The following is a 25,843-nucleotide window of genomic DNA, read 5'->3' on the forward strand; positions in this document are numbered from 1 at the left end:
TCTCAGAACTTGTTTTCTTTCTTCAGCATGTACCTCTCTCTGGCTTCAGAGAAGAGCTCTGTGTGTTCTGTATGAGCATGAGCCTTTTCTAGAGGTCTTACTTTGGTCACTTAACGCATTCCTTTTGTGGTGGCCGCATGAATTGCCTACCTGCTCCCCACCCTTCTATTTTCTCACTTTTTTGTTTCCTCTTTTTGCTTCATTTCCTCTCAATTTTGCTTAGGCTGTTTGTTCACCAACCTTATTATAAGAGGTCAAGCCTCCCTGGCCTACATCTGTGTTCATTGTCAGCAAAGTTAAGCCCATATTTGATCTTAACAACTCTCTTCATAGCCAAAATGCCTTACAGTGTAGCACATGAGTGTTTGGGGAGATAGACTTTCCTCCGAGTATCTTAAACATTGAGAGGTAGGAAATCATCACAACAGATGATTAATGGAGTATGAATAGGGCTCTCAAAATAGGCTGAACATATTACCAATGAAAAGAGATTATAGATTAGCACGCACACACACACACACACACACACACACACAGGGCAGTAAACTTAATTTAAAACATGACTTAATTTTATGAACTACTGACATCCCTTGGACAGAATTTCCAAAGCCAGACTCCGTGTCAAATTCCTTTCCTCTTGACTTGAGTGTTAGCTGTACTTGGCAAGCAGGCTGGGAATTAAAGGGCCTGCCCGGTACCACCAGATGCCTTATATCAGCCCAAAAGAATGGAGTTGAAAACAGCCTGATAACCTGACTGTAGGCAGTCTGAAGCTTGGCATAGTATAACATGAGGCTCATGGGAGAATGACGATGAACCTCACTGGCAGACTGCCCCTGCTTTCCAGAGGTGGAAAATGGGAATAGAGAGAGTGTGGAAGAGAGGTGGAGGAGACCACAAATACTTGTGGAGACCACCACTCTTGTGGCTTTCATCTTCAGAAACGAGAAGGTGGAAGATATTTGAAGTGTGGGGGTCTGGAGTTTGATAGAAAACAACAACAAGGGACGCCTGGGTGGCTCAGTTGGTTAAGCAGCTGCCTTCAGCTCAGGTCATGATCCCAGCATCCTGGGATCTAGTCCCACATCGGGCTCCTTGCTCGGCAGGGGGCCTGCTTCTCCCTCTGCCTCTGCCTGCCATTCTGTCTGCCTGTGCGCGCTCTCTCTCTCTCTCTCACTCTGACAAATAAATAAATAAAATCTTTAAAAAACAACAACAACAAAACCCATGATTACTCTGTAAAGCTAATATTCGCAGGAAATTTTCCTGGGTTGAGACACCTTTGCTAGGTTAAGTTCAAAAGAGTGTTTTTCAACTGGCGAACTTCTTTTTTCCTTTCCTCCTTCCTGTTACCTCATGTTTAGTGAATGCATTGAAGGTTTCATACTTTAATGTGCTTTAATGTTTCAGTTATTGTCATGTTTAATAACAAGGTCAAACTGCATATAGATAGAACTTGATACATTGATTGTATCTTTCATGACATACAGTCGCTCATGTCATCACAACAAGGAAGGTAAGCAGGCAGGTAATATCCATCCCATTCTACACGGGAGGAAACTGAGACTCAGGAATTAATTTGCTCAAGGTTAGGGGCGCCTGGGTGGCTCAGTTGGTTGGGCAACTGCCTTCGGCTCAGGTCACGGTCCCGGAGTCCCGGGATCGAGTCCCGCATCAGGCTCCCAGCTCCATGGGGAGTCTGCTTCTCCCTCTGACCTTCTCACTTCTCGTGCTCTCTCTCACTGTCTCTCTCTCTCTCAACTAAATAAATAAAAATCTTAAAAAAAAAATTTGCTCAAGGTTAAACTACTGCTAGAGATGGAATCAAAACCCATGTTTTCTGATTTGGAAGCACTTGCTTTTCTCTGTTAGATCTCTATTCACACAGGCTTTCAGCCCTGAGTAATAAGAATTTACTGATATGAACTCTTTTCTTGACTTTGGTTGTATTTGTCTTAGTATAGCATATATAAATGGCGAGGGGCATCTGGGTGGCTCAGTGGGTTAAAGCCTCTGCCTTCAGCTCAGGTCATGATCCCAGGGTCCTGGGATCGAGCCCCACATCGGGCTCTCTGCTCAGCAGGGTGCCTGCTTCCCCCTCTCTCTCTGCCTGCCTCTCTGCTTACTTGTGATCTTTGTCAAATAAATAAATAAAATCTTTAAAAAAAAAAAAAGAATATAAAAATGGATTTTCTTCCTGTAACTGTGGCATCAAGCACTTACTCAACCAACATGTTGAACATTTGGTAGAGTCAGGCCCTGAACTCAGCTCTGGGACTACAAAGGCCAAGAAGATGTAGCCTTTGCTTTTAAGTTGCTTTTTGTTTATTTCAGGGGACATCACCCTGGGAAGATAAGTTATCAAATTATTTAATAGATACCCATAGAGATATATGAACAAGAAGACCTAGGAACATTGAGGACACAGCATATAATTTTACTTGAGAGAGTTAGGGAGGGGGTGATATCAGAGCTTTGTCTTTGAGGAAAGGGGTCTACCAAACAAAGGAGAGGGGAAGAGTGTTCTAGGGCAAGGTCCCAGAGCATGTATGACATGAAGTGAAGAATGTGCACAGTGGTCTGAAGTGTGGTGTATGTGGTAGGGAGGTTAGGCTGGGTAGGGTAGGAAGGAAGACTTGTAGAGATCTTTGTAGGTCAAGCTAAGCAATTTGTGTTTTCTCACGTAGGTACTAAGGGAAGCTGTGTCTGGTTAAGAAGAGCTGTGTGGTCATATTGCACCAGAAAAGGGTATGGTTGTCCAGAGGATTTTAAACTGGAAATTTGAGGTATAGAGGAAGAAGATTCAACGAGATGGGCACATTGATACTAACTTTTTGGGACTCAATATAACTTGTTTGAAAATTAATTTTTATACATGTAGTGTGGTGGTTCTCAAATGTTATTATGTACCAGAGTTATCCCCAAGGCTTGTTAGAAGACGGATTGTTGGAACCTACCCCCAGAATTTCTGATTCAGTACAGCAAATTGGAGAATTTGCATATCTAACAAGTTCCCAGATGATACTGATGCTGATGCTGCAAAGTCCAAGATCACATTTGAGAAGTATTGCCTTGGGGAAGGTTTCTTTGCCTGGAGAGGACCTAGAAAGAATAGGTCTAATTTATTAAAAAGCAAAATTAAAATAAGAGGTATTTTTTTCAGGTATTTGAGATAATACAGATTTCCTAAAAACCTGAACCAAGGGTTGCAATCATAATCAAACAATATAAAAAATAGAAGTATGCATGAGGCATGGTGCTAAATGTTATACGAAGGAAGCATTTAATTGGACATAGCTCCTTGCTCTTGGAGGTTCATGATGATGCCTTGGGAAAGGCTACAATGGATAACTGACCATCCTTCAGTTTACCTAGTGGACCTTCTACTATTTTTATCCCAGAAAAGACTCAGAAAATAGAACTGTAGCTGAGATCAAAGTTGTCCTAAATTCTGAGATTTTCACCAAAATTATTTTGTCGCATTGGCAAAATTTTGGGCTGGAGGAAGGAAGTGTGCAGCAATCACAGACCATTTTATCATGTGACAAAATTGTCTTATGACCAAGAATCATCTGACAATTAATTGAGCAGAGATAAGAAAAACCAAAAACTGAGTAATAAGAAGAACACCACCATTTAGAGTACGGAAGTGGTCATGTAATAAATGTGTGACCCAGCAGGGCTTTTTGCTTGTTTCTGAAACAGATGTCTCTAGAATTCTTTGCTTCAACCTCTGCTCTAGGATGCAGTATGCTTTGTCTCAATTGTAGACAGCCACTGAACGTGACCTCAGTAGGTTTTAGTCAAGCCTTCCAGCGTCTGCTGCAAATAACCCTCTCTTGACCTTCAGTCTTTTTGCTCATTCTGGGGAGTCTGTGTCATAAATATTGATAGAGAAGATGACTTCAGAGCAATGCATACAGAATGAATGATGCTTCTGTGATGTGTTAAACCATCTTCCTGCCTTAAAGATTGCAGGGGAAGAGACAGGCATTAGAAGAAGCCATTCTTAGAAGGACTCTGCACTTGATTGGCACTTGCCCTTAAAATTTTGGGCCTCTTTTCTAAGTGGCACTAACCTAGCTCTCCTGGGTGTGACTCTCCGACCCCGCTATGGGCGGATTGCTCCGCTCGCAGTGTGAGAAGATACCTTTGTCCATCTGGATTACTGCAGTCAGCTACAGGCTCATCTGCCTGCCTTTGATGGCCTTGTGTGTCCTCCTTTCTCTTTAGATGGGGGTCGTTTCGACTTCTGTGCCCAGACACACAGTGGACTTGAACCCATAAAGCCAGACTTTGATTGGCAGGTGAAAGTAATTTTTGGCTACAAAACAGAACCGTAACAACAAGAGCAGCAGCAGCAGCAACTAACTTTTCTATGACCCTTCCTCAGAGCCAGGCACTGCCCTGAGCCCTTGACCCATATGGATTTATTTAACCCACATGAAAGATCCAGGAAAGCACAATCTTTTATTCATCTCCGTTTCAGATAAGGAAACTGAGGTCCAAAGCGGGTAAGTAACTTGCCTAGTTCCACAAATAGGAAGTGGCAAAACTGCGATTCTTAATCTGTGCTCCTGACGCATCCTCCTGGGGTTTAAATAAATGCTCTTCCATTGCAGTGTTTGCTAAGCTAGTTCCTGCTCATCCTTCCTGCTTTCCTTCCCACTCTTTCCCTGATGAACCAATCGCTGCTTTATCTGTGCTTCAGTAATTCCTCGTCCACGCCTCAGCAATGACGCTTCTCCCACTGTGGCTGCTGCAGTCCTTGTCCTGCTGGCCTCAGAGTGAGGCTGTGACTTCCGCGTGCCCATGTTGCCTCTATTTCCTGTGAGCTCTAAAGAGCTGTTGACCCTCCGTAATTCGCATTGTTGAGTGGAAATTCTGACATCTCCTGTATCAGTTTTAGAAGGAAATTACATCTCACTTCAAAGACATTTTGCAACCGGACCTTTTGAGTTCTGAATCAAATTTCATTAAATCATGCAAACCATGTGAACAGGGAGGTTGATATATGCTTGGACACTGTGCTAGGTCGAGGGATACACCTGTGAGTAAAACAGACCCAGTCCCAACATTACGGATCTTTGTGTTGGAGGCCAATTACCTAATTAAGAAGGCAGGTACTGAATATTGTAATCACATACAGTAGAGGGGCTAGCTTGACCTGTGGAGAGAAGCTTTCCCTGAGGTTGTGTTAGCTAAACTGGGGCCTAAGGAGGGAGTAAGAATTAGGTGAAGAGGGTGAGAATTATATTCTCTGCTCTGACTTGCTTATAAAATGGCAATGTTCTCACCCCCTCTGTAGATCCTTATATTCTTTTCTTTTTTTAAGATTTTATTTATTTATTTGCCAGAGACAGAGGGAGAGAGAGAGAGTGAGCACAGGTAGACAAAGAGGCAGGCAGAGGCAGAGGGAGAAGCAGGCTCCCTGCCAAGCAAGGAGCCCGATTTGGGACTCGATCCCAGGACCCTGGGATCATGACCTGAGCCGAAGGCAGCTGCTTAACCAACTGAGCCACCCAAGCGTCCCGATCCTTATATTCTTTTAAGACTCAAATAAAATTCTGCTTTCTCCAAGAACTTTCTCTGAATATTTTAGCTTTATAACTTATTTCTTCTTGATTTTTATATTCAATAACTTTAAAAAACGAATGTGAAGCCCAGGAAAGGGGCCCGCATCAGAGACACTGCATTTTTTCATGTAATCTTCAAAACAACCTTGCAAGTTAGGCATTAATATGTTTCCTTTCTCAGATGAGAAAACTGAGGTCTGGTGAGGTTGGGTGAATTTCCTAAAATCTCACCGTGGCAAGTGAAGGGAAGAAGTGGATTTCACATTTAAGTCTGTTCGGCTATTAGTTCTCGCAAGTCTTATCATCCCCATTTCACAGATGGAGAGACTGAAACCCCAAAGGACGACTGGCCCAGGCCACAAAGCTCCCGACTGAAGCAACAACAGGATTTCAGTTCACATCTGTTTGACCCCAGAGACAGTGCTTTAAAGGTCGGTACTGAGACAAGAAGCTGTGGCCAATATGTCTGATCTGAGCCCATGCGCCACCTCTGTGATTGCTATCTTGGGGCACCATTAGGAGGCACTCTTATGGCTGCAGGAAGCCCCTGACTCTTGTTACCACGGGTGGCCCATGCGTGGATCGGTGACATCACCGTCACCTGGGAGTTTATTAGCAAAGGAAAATTTCAGGCCCTATCCTAGACTGAAGAAATCCATATGCAGTGTAACAGGTTTCTCTGATAATCCCATATGATGCTCTCATCTAGGGGCGCCTGGGTGGCTCAGTGGGTTAAGCCGCTGCCTTCGGCTCAGGTCATGATCTCAGGGTCCTGGGATCGAGTCCCGCATCGGGCTCTCTGCTCAGCGGGGAGCCTGCTTCCCTCTCTCTCTCTCTGCCTGCCTCTCTGCCTACTTGTGATCTCTCTTTGTCAAATAAATAAATAAAATCTTTAAAAAAAAAAATGATGCTCTCATCTAAAGTTTGCCTTAGAATTGCCCTTGCAATGGTAATTGTGAAAGGTTGGCCTTCCTGGCCCAAGGACAGGTGATTTCTGAGACTTGTTGGACTTTCAGGGAGAGTCCTGGGGCTCTGAACTGAGCTGGATTTTCTTTCTGAGTCTAAGGAGGTCCTGGCAACCTATGGAGACTGAGTCCAGAGTGGATTTTTGAACTGGTGTCCAATATATAAAGAGTGCCACTAGGATTGCTGTTACCTGTGAGCTAAATTTTTAGCTTGTTGCAGTTTTAGGCTACAGATTGAAATGAAGAACATACCAATTTACATGATGAAACACAGCAACCTTGTGAGGAAAAAAGATATAAATACTTTGCCCAGTTTTTTAAAAAATTTATTTTATTTATTTTTTTAATAACATATAATGTGTTATTAGCCCCAGGGGTACAGGTCTGTGAATTGCCAGGTTTACACACTTCATAGCTCATACCCTCCCCAATGTCCATAACCCCACCACCCTTTCCCTACTCCCTTCCCCCCGGCAACCCTCAGTTTGTTTTGTGAGATTGAGTCTCTTATGGTTTGTCTGAATACTTTGCCCACTTTAGAGAAAGTCTTGGTAGGACCAATAACATTTTCCATAAAACCTTGAAAATTTGTGGCAGGTCTATAATTATGATCATGTTCAGGTGGCTCCCTTGTCTGTGTTTCAGCCAATAAAAGACCGTAATAACACTGCATTTTAATGAAATCTGTCATCCTTATCTTTATAGTTCACTATTCCCTCTCATCTGTTTGTTTATTCATTCATTCATGAACATTTATGGAGTGTTTGCTCTGTGCCAGGCACTAGCCCTTGGTGAGAAAATTATACTTTTTTATTGATCTGCACAGCAAAGACCTTAAAAGACTGAACAATTATGTGCAGTAATAACTAGATGATTTCACTTATTTGAGAAAAAACTTGTCCTATTTCCTCTTCAATTGGAGGGAAAGGACTTCACAAATAGTGCTGTCATGGCATTGTGTGTATTTGTACTTCTTGCTGGATCAAAGGGAGTGCTGGGAAAAGTACATGAGCTACACATTATGTTGGGTATGGCAAAGTCCTATAGACTGGGATGACCTCCTTCTCTACCTGGATCAGATTTTCGAGACTGCTTTTCCTTGATATGAACCTGTTCCATTTAGGACTCATGACATGGAGTGTGTGTAGGTGTGTGTGTGCGAGAGAGAGAGAGATAGAGAGAGAGAGAGATTATGCTCCTAAGTCCACATAAGGGCCACAACTGTTTGAGTGGTTTGTTTTTATTTCTACTTCTTGTGGGAAGGAGGCTCATTTCCAGCTCCTAGTGCCAGAGCTGACAGCAGGTACTGAGTGTTCATTTTCCTCTCCCAAGTTTAGTCTATGGGGCTGGAAATTGTTGTTTTAACATTAAATAGTTTAAGTGCAAGTCTCAGTGCCAAGTCCTATGATGAAAGGGTCTTTCTAGTACGCACCTTTGAGACATGGGGTCCAGAAGCCTCTCCTTGTCTTTTAAAATCAGATCTTGAGGGGCACCTGGGTGGCTCAGTGGGTTAAGCCTCTGCCTTCAGCTCAGGTCGTGATCTCGGGGTCCTGGGATCGAGCCCCACATCGGGCTCTCTGCTCAGCAGGGAACCTGCTTCTCTCTCTCTCTGCCTGCTTGTGATCTCTGTCAAATAAATAAATAAAATCTTCAAAAAAAAAAAATCAGATCTTGACTAATTTAAGAGTTTTTGTCATTTGGGGTGACTGTGAATTTTCCAGATTGGCATGATGTATGGCTCTGAAAAAATAGTTGACTCCAAGCCTGCTACGTCGTCTGCCTAGGAGGTATTTACAGACAGAGCAAGCAAACATGGAAATAATGAATTAGCTTGCAACTCGAGTTGTGCTAAGTTTGTTTTGGATTTTATGAGTGAGTATGTGTGTGTTGTTTTGCTTAGAGGCCTGTTATCAGAATTGCTCTGTTGTGTTTTATAACTAGAAGGTGACTACAAGCCCCTTTGTGTAGCAACAGCATCCCCAAGATGGAAAAGGCTAATCTAATCCCAGCCAGGAGACCAGCCCTCTCCCCCACCCCAGTAAGAGCCCCAGGAACAGGAAAACTCCTGCTTCTACCTTCCAATGATGTCTCTTCCATTCTCTTTCCTTTGTTCCTGCAACAACTCAAAATATGACATTACTTTTCAAATAGAGGAAGTCTAGGTCACATCAGGTGTGCGCAAGCTGGCAGATGCTCATTCTCATTTTCTCCCCCTTATCTCAGATCATGTTACAGCCTTCATTGTTTATATAACTCACTCATTTAATCATTCTCCAAACATTTGCTCAGTTTGCATGTACTGGGCACCATGTCAGGAGCTGGGGATGGGAGATGAATGAGGCATCCTTTCACTCTTCCAGAAGCTTACAGTTTCATTAAGGAACAGGCACACAGACCATAACAGTAGAAGATTAAAAAAAAAAAAAAAAAAGCTTCCTTCTAGAGATATGTAGAAGTATGGACAGAGGAGGGAACAGTCAGCTTTGGTGAGAGGACTGACAGAGGAAGGCGGGGCGGGGAGGTGGGGGAGCTCTGAGCTGAATGGTAAAGAATGAAATTCAGTTTGCTCAGCCAAACACAAATCCTGTTCTCATTAGGTGACTCTACTGTGGTAGTAGTCAACAATACTTCAGTACATCATGGTATCATGTTTTCTCTTTCTCTCAGCCAAAGAGCTCTGCTGCCCATTATAGACACCCCTGACTGAGTCATTTCAGAGAGGCGGGCAAGTGTAGCCACTGAGTGGTGGGTAGCACAGAAAAACAGGAATCATAGCTCTGCCGCTTAGGTCTCCCCGACTTGAGGAAATGTGCTTAACCCCTCAGAACCTGTCTCCCCCAACCTTCAGTAAAGTGGCATAGGAGCACAAATCCCATAGAATCTGTATGAAGCTTCAGTGAGATAATGAATAGAGAGGATTTAGCCCACTGGCATCTAGAAGGTCCTCAATAAATGCTGTATTCAGATGCAAGTGTTGTTACCTCCTCCCTGCCCGCTTCTCTCACCCCTAGGTCGTGAAGCAAGGGGCTGCCTTCGCAACAGTCTATTCTTGCCTATGTTGTACCAGTAGGTGGTTGATGGGATGCATCTGGAGTCAGTGGTTTTTTATTTCAATACCTAGTTAGGGGTTTAAACTTCAGAATTTTGACAAATTGGATTACTTCACAATAATTCAATTTATACAACATGGACAAAATCATAAACAGATTTACTAAGCAATCAAAACAAGCATATGTAGCTCATTATATTCTTATGTTACCATAAACAGAGTACAAGAACGTAAGCTGAGCCTTCACTGATTCCTCCTTCCTTGGGAGTTGGCCGCTGACTGATGGCCAAGTGTAATACGTCTGTTTCAGTCCAGTTCTTTGGCCTCTTGGCCTTTGGTCAACTTCTTTTTTATATGCCATGTTATCCTTATTGGTTTCATTCACTGAATTGACCATGATCTCATAAAGGCATTTTTGTTCACCTCGCTGGGTTACTGTGGCAACAGATACTCTCTCCGTCTTGCACAGCCTTATGGACAGCTTCATTCATCCACCCAGTCAGCCACTACTGCAATATCAAAGAGATAGAAAATGCCTGTTGCTGGGAAACAGAGGATTCCTTACCTTAAAGAGTTCACAGTTTGGTGGAAAAACAGAAAAACTACCCAGTAGTTACCATGGAGTGTTAGGAGGTTAGGAGAAGGTGTCCGTGGAGAGAAGAGAGACACTCAGCACAGCTCCAGAAGTCAGCAAAACCTTCCTGAGCAAAGCACCGAAGGAAGCAGGAGTAAGAGTGAGACTGGCAAGGGAAAGGGAAGGACATTCCAGGCACAGAGAACAGCAGCATCAGGGCAGGGAAACGGATGCCATGAAGATGGGGAGGCCAGCCAGGACAAGACTGGGTCATGCCAAGAAATTTAACTTTTTACAGAAGGTGATGAGATCCTTTTGGATGATAAGTGATGAGGTCAGTTTTCTGCTTTGGGAGATCACTCTGGCAGCAATGTGAAGGGTGAATTGGGTAGGGGCAAGGCTGGAAAGGAGAGAAGTGACAGTCATTCAGGTAAGAAATGAGGAAGACCTGAACTGACGGGAGGGCAACCGGGAAAGGAGGGCAGAGTTCACCAGAGGGGAGGGCGGGTGGAGAGAGCTTGTCATGGGAATGCAGGGTGATCCTGGTCCTGCTGAATGAGAATGAAAAGAAGCAGCAACTTTGGGATGGGCGTTGAGGAGCGCACATGTTGTGACGAGCACTGGGCGGTATACGTAACTAATGAATCATTGAATACTGCATCAGAAACTAATGATGTGTTATACAGCGGCTAACTGAACATTTAAAAAAAAAAAAAAAAAGCAGCAGCAGCTTTGGGATGGGGTGCAAACAGAAAGGACTGCTATCTTTCCTTCACGCTTTTTCCTTTCTTGATGCTGCTGTCTCTTTTTCTTTTCTCTTCTTTTTAAAAAGATTTTATTTATTCAGTTGACAGAGGGAGAGAGAGAGCACAAGTAGGGGGAGCAGCAGGCAGAGGGAGAGGGAGAAGCAGGCTCCCCACTTCGCTGGGAGCCCAAGGTGGAGCTCGATCCCAGGACCCTGGGATCATGACCCAAGCTGAAGGCAGACGCTTAACAGCTGAGCCACCCAGGGGCCCCTTGCTTTTCTTGAATAACCCTCTCTCTCCATCCCTCTCTCCCTCTGTCCCCTCCCTCCTCCCTGTCTGTCCCCCCCTTCTTCCTCCACCTCTTTCTCTCATTGTCTCTGTTTTCCACACTCTGTGTACAAAAGACTACTGTGATAGAAAGAGTTCGAGATTTGGATTGAGATTCGTCTGGATTAAAATGGTAGCCTTGCTAGGACGAGCCTTCTAACCCGAGGCAAATTATTTCATTTCTCCCCTCCTTCCTTTCTCCTTCTGCAGAACAGTAACAACCGAACTGTGTGGAGAGGAGAGCGAACAGCAAAGGAGATGGAGTCATCAGAGAGGGAGTTTTTGTTAAGAACATAGAAATCGCTCTGTGTATTTTGAAGAGTAAGGAGTTTAAGGCAGGAGACTGGATACTTAGGAAACATTTAGAAAGGGCAGAGGAGTAAAATTCACTCTTTGAAGCACCCTTTCCGGAGCTTTGGAGCCACTATGCTTTCCTACCTAGGCTTGATACCATTAACTGTTACTGTTATTTTTGTGGGTGCCCCTGCTGCTGTTGTTGCCCTTGTTTTGATTTTTGTTTGGAATTCAGCATCCAACCCCACTCCATTTTATGCTCTTCTTGTATTAAGGGACTCTAGTTCTGGGCGACTCAATTTTCAGCCTCCCTTGCCAGCAGGGTTCTGCCTTCGGTCCCACCAATGTGAGGCGTTTGTGTGAGATTTGGAAGGCAGAGGATAAACAGAAGTCAGTTTTCCTCCAACAATGGAAGGCACCTTGGAGTTTTATGGGGCCTCCAGCATTGTCTTGCAAATTAGCACCTCCCTGCAGCAGGTAGATGGCATCCCCTCCAGAGTTTTTGCAATTTCTTGGAACTTCTTGTAATTTTCTGACAGCAGTAAACCTGAGAACAGTGTTTCCTGCTTTCTGTAAGTTCTGAGAGGTTTTGAGCACCTAACTTCCTGTTATCTGTACCTTCCTACTTATCTAAAGTAATGCCTGTTTTCCTGACCAAACACCAACCGAAAACTTTCTGGCAACTACTCTTCAGTATCTTTGCCACCTTTCCCTGACCACTAAAACGTCTGAGACTCTCAAGGTTTTAGTTCTAGGTCCTTTTCAAGGATACTCCGTAAGTGAATGTATTCAGTCCTAACTCTTCCATTTATTTTCTATGATCTTACAACTCCCCAAACTTCTGTATCTCAAGCCGGAATCTCCTTTGAGATACAAACTTACACACCCATTTTTTTTTTTTTTTTTTGAGAGAGAGAGAGAGAGAGCAAGGTGGTGGGTGTGAGAGGTGTGGGAGGTGTGCAGAGGGAGAGGGAGAGAGAGAGAGAGAGAGAATCCCAATGGAGGGCTCCATCTCAGGACTCTGAGATCATGACTTGAGCTGAAATCAAGAGTTAGACTCTTAACTGACTGAGGTACCCGGATATCCCCATACATCCAATTTTATATTCTGTATCCATTTGACTGTTTCACAGGATCCTCAAACTAGCGTATGAAACAGAACTCATGAGCTATCCCTGTCTCTTCAGTCTAACCTCTTTCTCTTCCAGATTTCCCTTTCTAAGAAAATGACCTCCCTCTTCACCCCGAAGCTTCATCTAGAAATCTAAGATTCATTCTGGCCTCATCCCTCTCCTACACACCCCCACAGGCAACCAGTAATCAAGCCATCTTCATCCAGTATACCTTGAATATGACCACTCCCTCCAGCCCCACCGCCATCACCCTCCTCTGATCCACTACGTTTGATAAGTGTGATAAGCTCCCATCTCCCTGTCTCCATGCCCACCCACCTCAGTTCACCCTCCATACCAGGGCCAGAGTGATCCTTTGACAACAGAAATTTGACCAGGTTATCACGTTGCTCAAACCCTTTGATGACCTCCCATTGCTTTTAGTGTATCCTCACCCTGAGCTCCAGGCCCTGGGCAGTTCCTGCCTCCTCCACACCCCCGCCAGCCCTCCCTCACTGCTGGGCACCTGCTGTATTCTGTGGAGCGTGTTGTCCCACTCTGCCTCCACCCAATTCCTCTTCATTCTTTGGTCTTAACCTCTTCATCTCTTTTTCAACTCGCTGAGTTAGATTAGGTCTCAAATCTGTAACACTTTGTTAAAAGTCTGTCCCCCACCCCCCTGCTAGAATGTAAAGTGCATGAGAGCAGAATACTTTCCTATCTTGTTTATCATCGTAGCCTTAGTTCCTAGCACAAAGAAGGCATTTATTCCAGGAATTAATAGTACATGATAAATGGTCATTCTTCTTTGCCCCTACCTTCTCTTTCTCCATCCCTTCTTTTCCGTTTTGTCTCCTCCCATCCCTTCAAAGGCTAATGTCACTCTGCTGCTACTCCTCTTGTTATTTTTCTCCCTGCTTACCTCCCCCCCACCTGTCTTCTATCCTAGTTGGCTGTTGTGCATTAGTTAGCCCTTGTTCTATTTGTCTTCCTGTGGTTCTTCCGTCTTTGAGTTTCCCTAAGAGGAGAAGCATCTATTAATCTCTCAGGATGCCCCTGAGTTGAGGTCAGAAGTGACACATTTCCAGCAGATCACCTGATAGGTCTCCCAGAAATAAAACAACCAAATAAAACAACCTCTGTCTCCTGTTGCCCTGCCTTTGTCTTAAATTGGCCACCTCAATTCCAGGAATTGGCCCTCAATCAGACTTTGATGTTCACCTCATTCTAGAGCAAGGAACACAGGCATATGACTTAATTTGTGTCCTGCCTTCTTTCCAAGATTATATAAAGCAACATTATAAAGTTAATCAGATAGAACTATTGAGACCCTTCAAAAAGAAAAAGAAGCAAGTGTACTGAACTTGAGGGCTAAAATAATTAGTTGACTCTAAGCTCCCTGACAGCCAGGGCAAAGAGGTAAATGACATAAACAATAGCTCTCACTGACAGAAAAGAGCAAACATAGCAGTTCATCAAAGCAACATTTTAAGAAATCCCACCTTGAGATTTCACTTTTTTTTTTAAGATTTTTTTTTTAAATTTCTTTGACAGATAGAGATCAGAAGTAGGCAGAGAGGCAGGCAGAGAGAGAGAGAGAGAGGATGAAGCAGGCTCCCCACCAAGCAGAGAGCCTGATACAGGGCTCGATCCCAGGACCCTGGGATCATAGACCCAAGCCAAAGAAAGAAGCTTTAACCCACTGAGCCACCCAGGTGCCCCGAGATTTCACTTTTTTTGTGGGATACTAATCATCCCAAGTGTTCAATTCACTTTAATTTCACAAACATCCTTCGGTAGCTACTGTGGGTCAGGCACTATACTAGGTACTAAAGGTTCAGAGACAAACGACATCATACCTACTTTTGCAAATGTCATCTGAATGATTTAAAATTCAAGTATTCCATGGCTTTGTCTTGTTTTTATAGTTACTTTGTAAATATCATTATGTATTTACTCCCAAAACATGTAGAACTGACCTTACATGTGATCAGAATTATAAAGTCTCTTTCTCTATTCCTTGATAATTCCCCAATTCTACCACCCTTGAACCAGAATAATCATTTCAAAATGCAAATGTGGCCATGTCTTGACTTTGCTTAAATCCCATTGATGCCTGTCACCGCTTTGGTTCTGGAATACTTTTTTTGTCAATGGAGTGCCTTGGATGGAGTGGGCATTTAGGACTATCATCTGTCCTCTTGGAAAAGACTTTCCCCAAAGGAAGAGCTTCCTGAGCATAAGCAAATAGGGTCAACTTCAGAAAGGCCGGTGGGGACACTCTTAGAACTGACTTCTTTTACAGTTTTCCCAGGTGCCGGCCCTGAATTTTTGCTTCACGTGGGATCCAAGTTTCTGGCATCCTATATGTAAACTCTGCAGACTAAGGTTTCTCTTCATGACAGCTAACAGAGCACTTTTCTTTCCCAACTCAGGACTCATCTTTTGTCATGGTTCTTACTCTGAGCCTCTGCAGCTCAGATCTTAGCAAATCTTCTGCTAGCAAACAATAATATGGCCTTCTACGTTATCTAATATGAGCAGCTACGTTGCAACCTCCTGTAGCTTTAGTCTCACTTCACCTTCAGGAATCCAATGACTAGGAATCTAGGAAAAGGATTCCCAAGGGGGAGAATCCATTCTCTTCTGGAGAACTGCTTTTGCAGAATGAAAATCTTACCTTCGCACACACTGCCACTCTGCACTCCACTGATGACTTGTCAGTTACTCTCCTGCAATCACGAGAAGCAAGACATTAAAATGAGTCTCTTTTGCCTCACTATATACTGTGGCTCCAAGACAGTGGATGCAGTTGCTCCCTGAACAGAGTAGGCTACGAGGTCACCCAAGCAGGATATACAAAGGAGGATTGAGAACCGGGTTTACAACTGTCAGATGATCATCCAGCTCCAAGAAAGGAGTGGGAGATTATTGACAGAATTTCTTTGGAAAGTACTGTTAGTGTGATATAAAGTCTGAATCTTCCCCATGGAGGAAGGGTGGGTATGAGTCCCTTCTCTTTAAGCCTGGTGAGAAAAGCTTCAAAGAAATCACTCAGAGAGCTGGACCTGTGTCCCCTGGAGTCCCTGAGGGCACCAAGTTCATGCTGGACCTGTGACCAAGAAGCATAAATGTGCAAGGCAATGGGACCCCAACAGAGAATCTGTGTGGTATAAAACTAGAAGCTTGAGGGGTCTTGTAGGCAAGTGCTGAAAGAGGAGCAGCCTTCCAAAGGAACAGAAAGTGAGAAATCCCAGGAAATAATAGGAGGTGGGATGTCACTGAAGAAATCACTAGCGTGTCCCAGAAAGAGACAACTTTAAACATCTGTCAATACCTGTCAGCTGTAAACACCCACCACTGTCAGAGGAAGCCAATGTCAATCTCACCACCATCTGTCAGATGAGGCTTTGCTTGCCTGCACATCTCTGTACTCTCCCCAACATCACCACCACGTCAATCCTGGACCAGCCAAGACCATCCATGTGAGAAGGAAGGGAGGCAGAGACCTAAGGGAGCCAGCCACACTTCCCTCTTGTCATCACAGGCTCCCAACCTTCAGCAGGTCTAAATCAGGAAGGAGAGAAACGTATTTTGAATGGAATCTGGTGGTGTTTATTATAGGGAACTGGATCTATTAATGACAGAAAGTCAGACTTTCTGCAATTAAAAACAGAGGACTTTATTATCTAATGATAACTGAAAAATATGTGCCTAAGATTTCATAAAGAGGCAGGAAAAAATCCAGATCCACAAAATGTATTTGAATGAGCTGCATGGGAAGAGAAATTGTCCCATAATTGTCCTTAATTGTCCTTACAAGTCTTCTTATTCAGTGCATGCTTGGATGACTTCAGCCCTGGCTTACTGTCTTCCTCCTCACATGACTCATGTCATCATCCTTGGTGACTGCACCATCGACTGTCCAGCAAATATCCACTCTTTTACCTGAACTACTGGGTTTTTTGGCACCACATGACTTATCTCAGCCAATGTACTGTTAGAGGACGTGAATATGCTTGTAGGCTTTGGCCTACCTCTCACCATGGGGGGCTGCATGAGATGAACATGCCCCTACAGCCTTGGCCCCAGAGCAAATACATCTGCAGCAGACCTGAACCAAACCCAACACACTATCTAGGAGGTATTCATCAACTTTTCCAAGGTCATATAACCAGTAAAAGGCAAAGCTGGATCCAGACCCAGGAAGTCAGTTTCTAGAGTCTGTGCCCTCAACTGTTCTATGTGCCTCTCAACTTGTACACATCCTTGATTTCTTTGCTTTTTCACTTGTTAGTAAAATGGCCTGAAAAGTTTTAACAGGGTTAGGCAAAGCCAATTGAAGTGTCCAAAATTCAGTGGGATATCTTTTTAAATATTGGTAAGAGATGTATCATCAAAAAAATTATGAAAGATTGCAAGATTCTATCAAGTTAAGAGGAAAGTATATTTATGTAGTTTAAGGTTCCCTTCGAATTCAAGGGGCTTCATATTTAAAGAGAAGATAGGTACGCATTTCAAGATCCAAGCTAAATGATCAACAATGTGGGGTTAAAGACCTCTGGTGAGATAGAGAATCAGGCCATGAGATTACCTTCTGAGAACACTCTTTCCCACCTCTTATCTCTGCAATCCTACTTCTTTGCTCCTTCTCACTTTCCCCAGGCCACTTTTTTTTTTTTTTTTAATAGAAGATTCTTCATATTCCCACTACCACACTACCAACCTATCTCAACTTTACCCTTCAAGTCAGGGTTTCTGCGATGACCTGACCTTTGGCATTTAAATTCTGACTTCTGGCTGCTTCTCTGATCTCTTCCGTCCCCACACCCTGCTCCAGCAGTGTGGCCATTTCTGCTGTCTGCCACAACCCAAGTTCATGCTGGCCTCAGGTCTTCACATTCCCCGTGCCTGGAAGGCTTTCCCCAAATAACCAAAAATACCTCTTAGCATCCAGATTGCAGCTCAAATATTTCCATCTCAGACCTTTCCTGGACCACCTATCTAAAATAGCATCCTCTACTCTTCTCTCCTTTTTGAATGGATAGGATTCATGCTCAGCCCAGAACAATGCTTGCGGTCAGAGAATGACCCCTGAATCTACTCATGGTCTTCATTGTTCTATTGTGCTATTAGGATAAATCAGAGGTCTGTCTTTGGTTTATTTAGTTTCTTCTACATAGTAAATAGTTTATCATACTATTATGTAATAGCTTCTGTGATAGTCTATCATACTGTTATGATAGCATACATGTATATCAGTAAGTATACAGAGATGATAAGCAGTACTTTGAAAAGCAATTGAATATCATATTTACCAGGAGGTGGGGAATGAAAGTAAAAAATGGCAGTCTTACTTGTACATTTTTAAGGGGAAAAAAGTTAAAGCTATTGGCTTCATTATTATGTAATTGAATAATACCTTATAATGAATATAGAATATTCATAACATATGTAATATTCTATTATGTAATAGAATATTTTAAAATAAAAAACCTATAATGGGGGTGCCTGGATGGCTCAGAGTGTTAAGCCCCTGCCTTCAGCTCAGGTCATGATCTCAGGGTCCTGGGATCAAGCCTCACATCGGACTCCCTGTTCAGCTGGGAGCCTGCTTCTCCCTCTCTCTGCCTGCCTCTCTGCCTACTTGTGATCTCTGTCAAATGAATAAATAAAATCTTAAAAACAAAATCAACCTATAATGTATTGGATTTTTTTAAACATGTTTTTTGCATGTAATTCTGGTAGATATCTACGTGTGCTTGGTTTCATTTACTCTTCCCAGCAAGGTGTTCCCATGGGGCTATTATTACACCTATTTTATTTTTTATTTTTTTAAAAGATTTTATTTATTTATTTGACAGATCACAAGTAGACAGAGAGGCAGGCAGAGAGAGAGGAGGAAGCAGGCTCCCTGCTGAGCAGAAAGCCTGATTCGGGGCTCCATCTCAGGACCCTTGGACCATGACCTGAGCTGAAGACAGAGGCTTTAACCCACTGAGCCACCCAGGCGCCCCTAATATTACACCTATTTTATTGATGGGGAAAGTGATTCCATGGGTAGGACCGTCATGGGTATAACAGGAGTACTAGGGAGATTTAGTCAGCTGTTTTGGGTTTCCAGTCTCTCATTCCCTTGATTCATTTTTACCCAGTTTGAAAGCCCTGGTTCCCATTTTCAAGGAATCTCATGGACCCGATAACTTCCCTTTGTTGACTCCTGGATCCCACACCTGGGCTTTTACGCTGTACCCCTATACTCTTTTCTTCTGGCAAGTCTGCTCAGTGCCTGGAATGCCTGAGCTCCACTTTGCACGGGGAGGATGTCTTAGTCCTCACAGGCTGCTTCTTCCACTCCATGTGTTGTATTTTTAGGTCATTCATGCCAAAGTATGTTTCAATGTATGTCATGTTCTTACTTCTTTTGTTTGCTCTTCTTCCCCTTTATAATCTCATTCTGAGTGATGCCTGCCTATTGTTAAAGTTTCTACAGCCAATGAAATATCTATTGTTCATTTAGTACTCATTTGCCAGGTAATTTTATTAAATCTTCATCTCTCCCTACTGCACTATAATGCTGGATACCACACTGTAGGCATCCCCAGCACAACACAGGGCTTCGCCCACAGCAGACTTTGTTGCCTATAGTGCAGTGGTCACTGGTATTCTTTGTGATTTCCCTGTAGCACTGTAAAAATCAGAAGCCTCCAAAGAGATGCAAAGCTCTCTGAAGCTCAACGTGGACTGCACTCCCAAGTTTGAAACTTTTCAGGCGCTGAAATGCCAGATGGAAAAAGCTGAGTGGAGCATTTGCGGTGTGAGAAAAAAATGATAAGCATTCCCAGGATGATACTTGGGTTTGTCTCTGTAGCAGGATGCTTATCTCTCTGCAGTGGTGACTCACTGGCCATAACTGACAGCTGGAACAATTGTGGGTAGGAGAGCTAGACCAGCCACCCAGCCAGAGATTAAGCAGCTGGGTTTAGATTAAGCACAGGGAATGTGTAAGGAAATCTGATGGTCTGGTGAGTTTTTATCATTGGCTTCTGCTAGCCTTTCCTTTCCTGCTGCTTCTCTATTCCCAGGCTGGGATAGTGAGGTCAGATGCTGAATTGGTTGTTAATTGTTGGCCAATACCTTGGTCAGAGTATAGAGAACCGTTTTCTACTTGGAATGGCCTCCTGACTTTCAGCAGAGACCTTGGTAGAAGCCTCTATAAGAATGATCTTTTGGCTCAAGATGCTATTTATTTTGGGCATTTCTCAACTTTGAGGGCTCCAGACCTCAAAGAATCTGTAGAGTGTTTCTGCCTGATAAAGCAGAGACCCGGGACTTGGCAGAGTTGTTCTTGTTTCTCCCATGTCACTTTCTACTTAGATTTTTTCTTAAATCTTCTCAGCCCTCTCTCCTGATGAGGGACACCTAAGCTGACCAACCAGTCTCACTGTTGGATTACCAATATTTAAATATAAGTGTAGAATCTTTTATTTATAAACCATATGCTGTATCAAATGTTGTAGTTGATATTTGCAGCTATTATCCTTAAGAAGTAATTGCATGTGATTTTTTCTTCCCTTAGGGTGAGGAGACAAAGATAGTAAGAACCACAATGAAACCTATTTGTAGGCCAAGTACTTGATTTGAAGGAGTGGTCTGAGAGCCCCTCTGCTTGCATATCTGTATTCACCTTGCCCGACACAGGCATCAATATTCTTCCATCACCCTTTGAGTTTTAAAGGAGATCATTTTTAAAATTAAACTAACCTGGGGCGCCTGGGTGGCTCAGTGGGTTGAAGCCTCTGCCTTCAGCTCAGGTCATGGTCCCAGGGTTCTGGGATCGAGCCCCGCATCGGGCTCTCTGCTTGATGGGGAGCCTGCTTCCTCCTCTCTCTCTCTGCCTATCTCCTCTGCCTACTTGTAATCTGTCTGTCAAATAAATAAATAAAAATCTTAAAAAAAAATTAAACTAACCTTAGTGTGGGTAATACACTAATTCATTTAAAAAAAATTTTTTTTTGAGGGATGCCTGAGTGGTGCATTCAATTAAGTGTCTGATTTTCGGCTCAGGTCATGATCTCAGGGTGGTGGCATCGAGCCCCTCTTGGGGTTCTGTGCTCAGTGTGGAGTCTGCTTAAGATTCTCTCTCCCTCTCTGCCCCCCCCACCACTTGCATGCTCTCTCTCTCTCTAAAATAAATAAATCTTTGGGGGGGAAAAGATCCTTAAAAAAATTTTTTTTTTTTTTACTTGAGTATAGTTGTTACCCATTTACATTAGTTTCAGGTGTACAACATAGTGATTCAGCTTCTCTAAAGGTTATGCAATGCTCACTACAAGTATAGCTACCATCTGTCACCGTGCAATGCTATTATAATATCACCGATGACATACTCATTAATTTTTTAACAATAAGTATTCTATTAAAAAGCCCACAAGTTTGTCAAAGACTTGAGACGGGCATGTTTTCAATACCATCAACAAAGGAGAATTGAGATACTGGATATTTAGGTCTTCATGGGTGGACCAGGCTGGAGGGTGAGATGAAGATGGAGAAGTAAAGGAAAGATGTGGAAGCACATTGCTATGGAGCAGTAATCATAATGGCAGTCACCATGGACATCTATTATTTTTTCCTGCCAGAATCTATTCTGGTTTGAGTACTCTGATTTTGCTTTGCGGGACCCCTGCCTCTTGTTGGATTTATGTCTGACAACTTTCAGTGAAGGTGCTCACCCTTCCCTGTCCAAGGCTGGGCCAGTCAAATATACTTTTCCTAGATATGAGTCCTGGGAGAGATGCAAAGAAACAGCTGGATCCATCATCCCAAGAGCAGCACCCTCCCAAGATTCTTCATCAGATCCTACCACCAAGATTCCCAGAGCTGTTCTAATTCCTACCTATTCTGAAGCCCAAACCTCCAACTCTTCTTCAGTTAAGTGAATTAACCCATATCCTTCTAGTTGTTTGTTTGTTTGGACAAAGTGAGCGAGAATTAGTTTCTGCTTGTTGCAACCAAAAAAATCTATCTGACACCTGGATGCATCTGTCTGAAGGAAGCAGGAGGCAGTGGACTGGCTCTGGCAGACCAAAGGCTCAAGGTGAGACACCTTGAAAGGAAGGGAAAGAGCACTGAAAAAGGAAGAAGGAGGCACTAATGGCACCCACATTCTTCAGAATTTTGGCTAGAGGTACCCCTGGGTGACAATCTTATTTACCCTTTAAAAGCTTCCTTCTTGTTAGTTAGGAAGTCATCTTTCTTTCTACCTACCTGGTCTAGAGGTCCCACTATTAAAGCTCTTTTGGTGAGACCAAAAATAATTAATTAATTGATTGATTGATTAGGATTCTTTTTTTCTCCTAAATTCATAATTAATTCATTCTACAAATATTTACCTAGCACCTACTGACTGCGTGATATTTCAAGGTGAAATAGGAGCACTTGGGTGGCTCAGTTGGTTAAGCATCTGCCTTTAGTTCAGGTCATGATCCCAGGGTTCTGGGATTGATCCTGGTATCATCAGGCTCCCTGTTCAGCAGGGAGCCCACTTCTCCCTCTCTCTCTGCCCTTCCCCCTGCTCGTGTTCTCTCTCTCAAATAAATAAATAATTTTTTTTTAAGGTGAGCTAAATGCAGCCCTCATAACTTAAGAAACGTAAGGTCTAGGGGCGCCTGGGTGGCTCGGTGGGTTAAAGCCTCTGTCTTCGGCTCAGGTCATGATCCCAGGGTCCTGGGATGGAGCCCCACATCAGGCTCTCTGCTCTGCAGGGAGCCTGCTTCCCTTCCTCTCTCTCTCTGTGCTTCTCTGCCTACTTGTGATCTCTGTATGTCAAATAAAGAAATAAAATCTTTAAAATATATTTATATTTATATCTATATCTATATCTATATCTATATCTATATCTTTATCTATATTTAAGGTACAGATATCTTGGGATCATGACCTGAGCTGAAGGCAGAGGCTTAACCCACTGAGTCACCCAGACACCCCGGTATAGAGTTCTTAAATCACTATATTGTATACCTGAAACTGATATAACATTGTATGTCAACTATACTTCAATTAAAAAACACATGAAGGGGCGCCTGGGTGGCTCAGTGGTTTAAGCCGCTGCCTTCGGCTCAGGTCATGATCTCAGGGTCCTGGGATCGAGTCCCGCATGGGGCTCTCTGCTCAGCAGGGAGCCTGCTTCCTCCTCTCTCTCTCTGTCTGCCTCTCCAACTACTTGTGATTTCTCTCTGTCAAATAAATAAATAAAATCTTTAAAAAATAATAATAATAAATAAAAAAAATTAAAAACACATGGAAGTAAAAGAAATAGGTATGAGATAATCATTTAGAATGGGCATTTGTATTTGTCATCTTAAAATAATTTAAGATTACTTTCTAATTCAGTTTTTAAAGTTACTTGATGAATACTACATAGCGAAGTAATAAGAAATATATTTTTTTGTCTCTACCTCTGGCTCCTACTTGTATTTGCTCTTTGACCTCAGTTCCTGATAAGATGTTATAATTTCCTAAGTGATAGGTGTGTCTACTGCAGAAATCCTAAATCCCTTGGGATTTCTTGGGCGATAGGAATATCTTTTGTTCTAATGAGGTGACTGTTCATGGTGGCCTCCTGAGTGGTCGTTGTTCACTAGAAAGACCAAACCATGATTAGAAACTTGGAACTTTCAGCCTCACCACCCTCATTCTTCAGAGAGAGGAAGGAGCTAGAAATAGAATTAATAATTAGTCATGCCTATAAGATGAAGCCTCCATAAAAATCCCAAAGGTACAGGGTTCAGAGAGCTTTCAGGTTGGTGATCACCTCCATGTGCAGGGAAGGTGGTGCACCCCAAATCCATAGAGACAGAAACTCATAGGTTTAGGAACCTTCCAGACCTTGCTTTATATATCTCTTTTCTTTCTGTTCATTCAAATCTTTTAAAAGACGTTTTGCGTCACATCAACAATAGTGAGTAAAGAAAAGAAAGAAATCAAGTGGGTTAAAAACCTTTAAAAACACTTTTGAGGGGCGCCTGGGTGGTTCAGTGGGTTAAAGCCTCTGCCTTTGGTTTGGGTCATGATCCCAGGGTCCCAGGATTGAGCCCCACGTCGGGCTCTCTGCTCAACAGGGAGCCTGCTTCCTCCTCTTTCTCTGCCTGCCTCTCTGCCTACTTGTGATCTCTCTCTGTCAAATAAATAAAAAATCTTAAAAAAAAACAAGAAACTTTTGATTCAATTATACTGTCATTAAGATAGACTAAAGGAAGAACCCTAAACCCAAAGATTAGGGCCCCTGTGTCAGGAAAGGAAAAACTCCCACTTGTTGGGCATGTAGAGTCCCCACAGACTTCATCAGTGCTCTCTCTAATCTCCCCACAATCTCCCCAGGAAGAGGAGGAGGGACAGAATGGAGGGACCACTTCTTCCATGACACATGAATCTCACAGCTATGAGCATAGCAATGTGTCGCTGACTCAGAGCCCCTGCTCTGCCTGATTTTCAAAAAACATACAGTGTTATATTAGTTTCGGGTGTACAACATACTGATTTGACAATTTTATACATTACTCAGTGTGTACCATAGTAAGTGTAGCTGCTGTCTGTCACCATACAATGCTATCACAATACCATTGATTATATTCCTTGTGCTATTCTTTTCATCCTTGTGACTTACTTGTTTTTTATCTGCGCGTTTGTACCACTTAACCCCCTTATCTATTTCGCTCCCCCCCCCACCCCCTTCCCCTTTGGCAACCATCAGTTTGTTCTCTGTATTTATAGGTTTGATTCTGCTTTTCGCTTGTTTATTCTTTTTATTCTTCTTTTTTTTTTTTTTTTAGATTCCACATATGAATGAGATCATATGGTGGTTGTCTTTCTCTGGGTCCATTAATGCTATCACAAGTAGCAAGATCTTATTCTTCTTTATGGCTGAGTGATAGAGCATTGTATAGATACCAGGTCTTCTGCACTCTGTCATCTATCTGTGGGCACTGAGGTTGCTTCCAGATCTTACTGCCGTTGTTTTAAGGGGAGCAGGCTGCTGCTGGGGTGGGAGCACCTCTATAACAATGAAACAAGGAACGGCCTTGCCGATGAGGATCTTTCCAGGGGCACATAGAGCCTGTACCTGACAGAATTCCAGCGGAAGAAAATGGTTCCTTAAACTCTGGGGCTTTTCAGTGTCCCAGGCACTTTAAGTAAGAACAAGTTGAAAATCTCTCCTTAGAGGAAAAAAAGGGAAATGAAAGATAAATTACATTTCATAAAGCGTATATCAAGATCACAGGATTTTAGAGCTGGAAGGGGTATTAGAAAGAATCTAATTAAAAGTCTCTTTTTTTTGCAACAGAGGCCTCAAGAGGTGGAAATAAATTGCCCAATGTATCAGTGATAGAACTAAGAATTAAGCCTAGATCCATTACTTCCTATTGCCGTGCTCTTTCTATTGACCTTATCTAATTTTTTTTCTATTTCTTTAAATTGTTTCTTTGACTCACACATATCAATGTTTTACTTAAATCTTTGACTCATTCATATCAATGTGTTACTTAACAGGTAATATTAGAAAATCACTATGGATTGTTTTATTTCTAGATAAAACCTGGGGGGATTTGAGAGCTGCTCTCCATGATCCCCAGCCTGGCAAACTGCCGCATCCACTGTCAGAATTATGGACAGAATACCTGGAAAGAAAGAAGCATGGAATTAAAATCTTAGCCCCTGCCAAATACAACCCATCCCCAGTGAATTTGCATATTTAAAGAGATTGCACTGTTAAGCGGAGAGAAAGAACAGGAGATTTGGAAAAAAGGCCAGTTCCAAATCTATGAGTTTGTTATTTTAGACAAGCTATTTAACCTCTCTGTATCTCAGTTTCCACATTTGTAAGATTACAGATAATATTGGTTCTCTTCGGAGATGGATCTTTAAGGTCAAAGTGACTTGAATGGGAATCTCCCATAAGCGTGAGCTAATCTTACATCTGAAAGCCCAGCCCTGCCACTTGATAGATATAGAGCATTTGTTGAGTGACTAACTGACTGACTGACTGAAAGGTACTGAAAGGTTCACTTCAGAGACTGGCTGGAAGTGTCAGATGTGGGGGGTCGGAGGCAGAGGGTGGCAGTGGGGTGCTGTTGAGAAAAGAAGAAACCAGAGAAGGGGCATAAATCTTCCCTTCCATTCTTTGGAGTATGGCCTTAATGC

The 25,843-nt window shown here is 42.9% G+C and overlaps 1 long non-coding RNA gene across 2 annotated transcripts in view; it reads left to right on the forward strand.

The window, feature by feature from the left end:
- The first annotated feature begins 10,074 nt into the window (after positions 1-10,074).
- Positions 10,075-25,843, forward strand: part of LOC116567796 — a 38,071-nt gene continuing 22,302 nt past the window's right edge. For both annotated transcript variants that reach the window (XR_004276336.1, XR_004276335.1), the window contains exon 1: positions 10,075-10,594. This is a non-coding gene — a long non-coding RNA (uncharacterized LOC116567796). The remainder of the gene's footprint in view (positions 10,595-25,843) is intronic.

The sequence above is a fragment of the Mustela erminea genome, chromosome 10 (assembly GCF_009829155.1).
Source record: "Mustela erminea isolate mMusErm1 chromosome 10, mMusErm1.Pri, whole genome shotgun sequence".
In the NCBI taxonomy this organism is placed as follows: domain Eukaryota; kingdom Metazoa; phylum Chordata; class Mammalia; order Carnivora; family Mustelidae; genus Mustela; species Mustela erminea.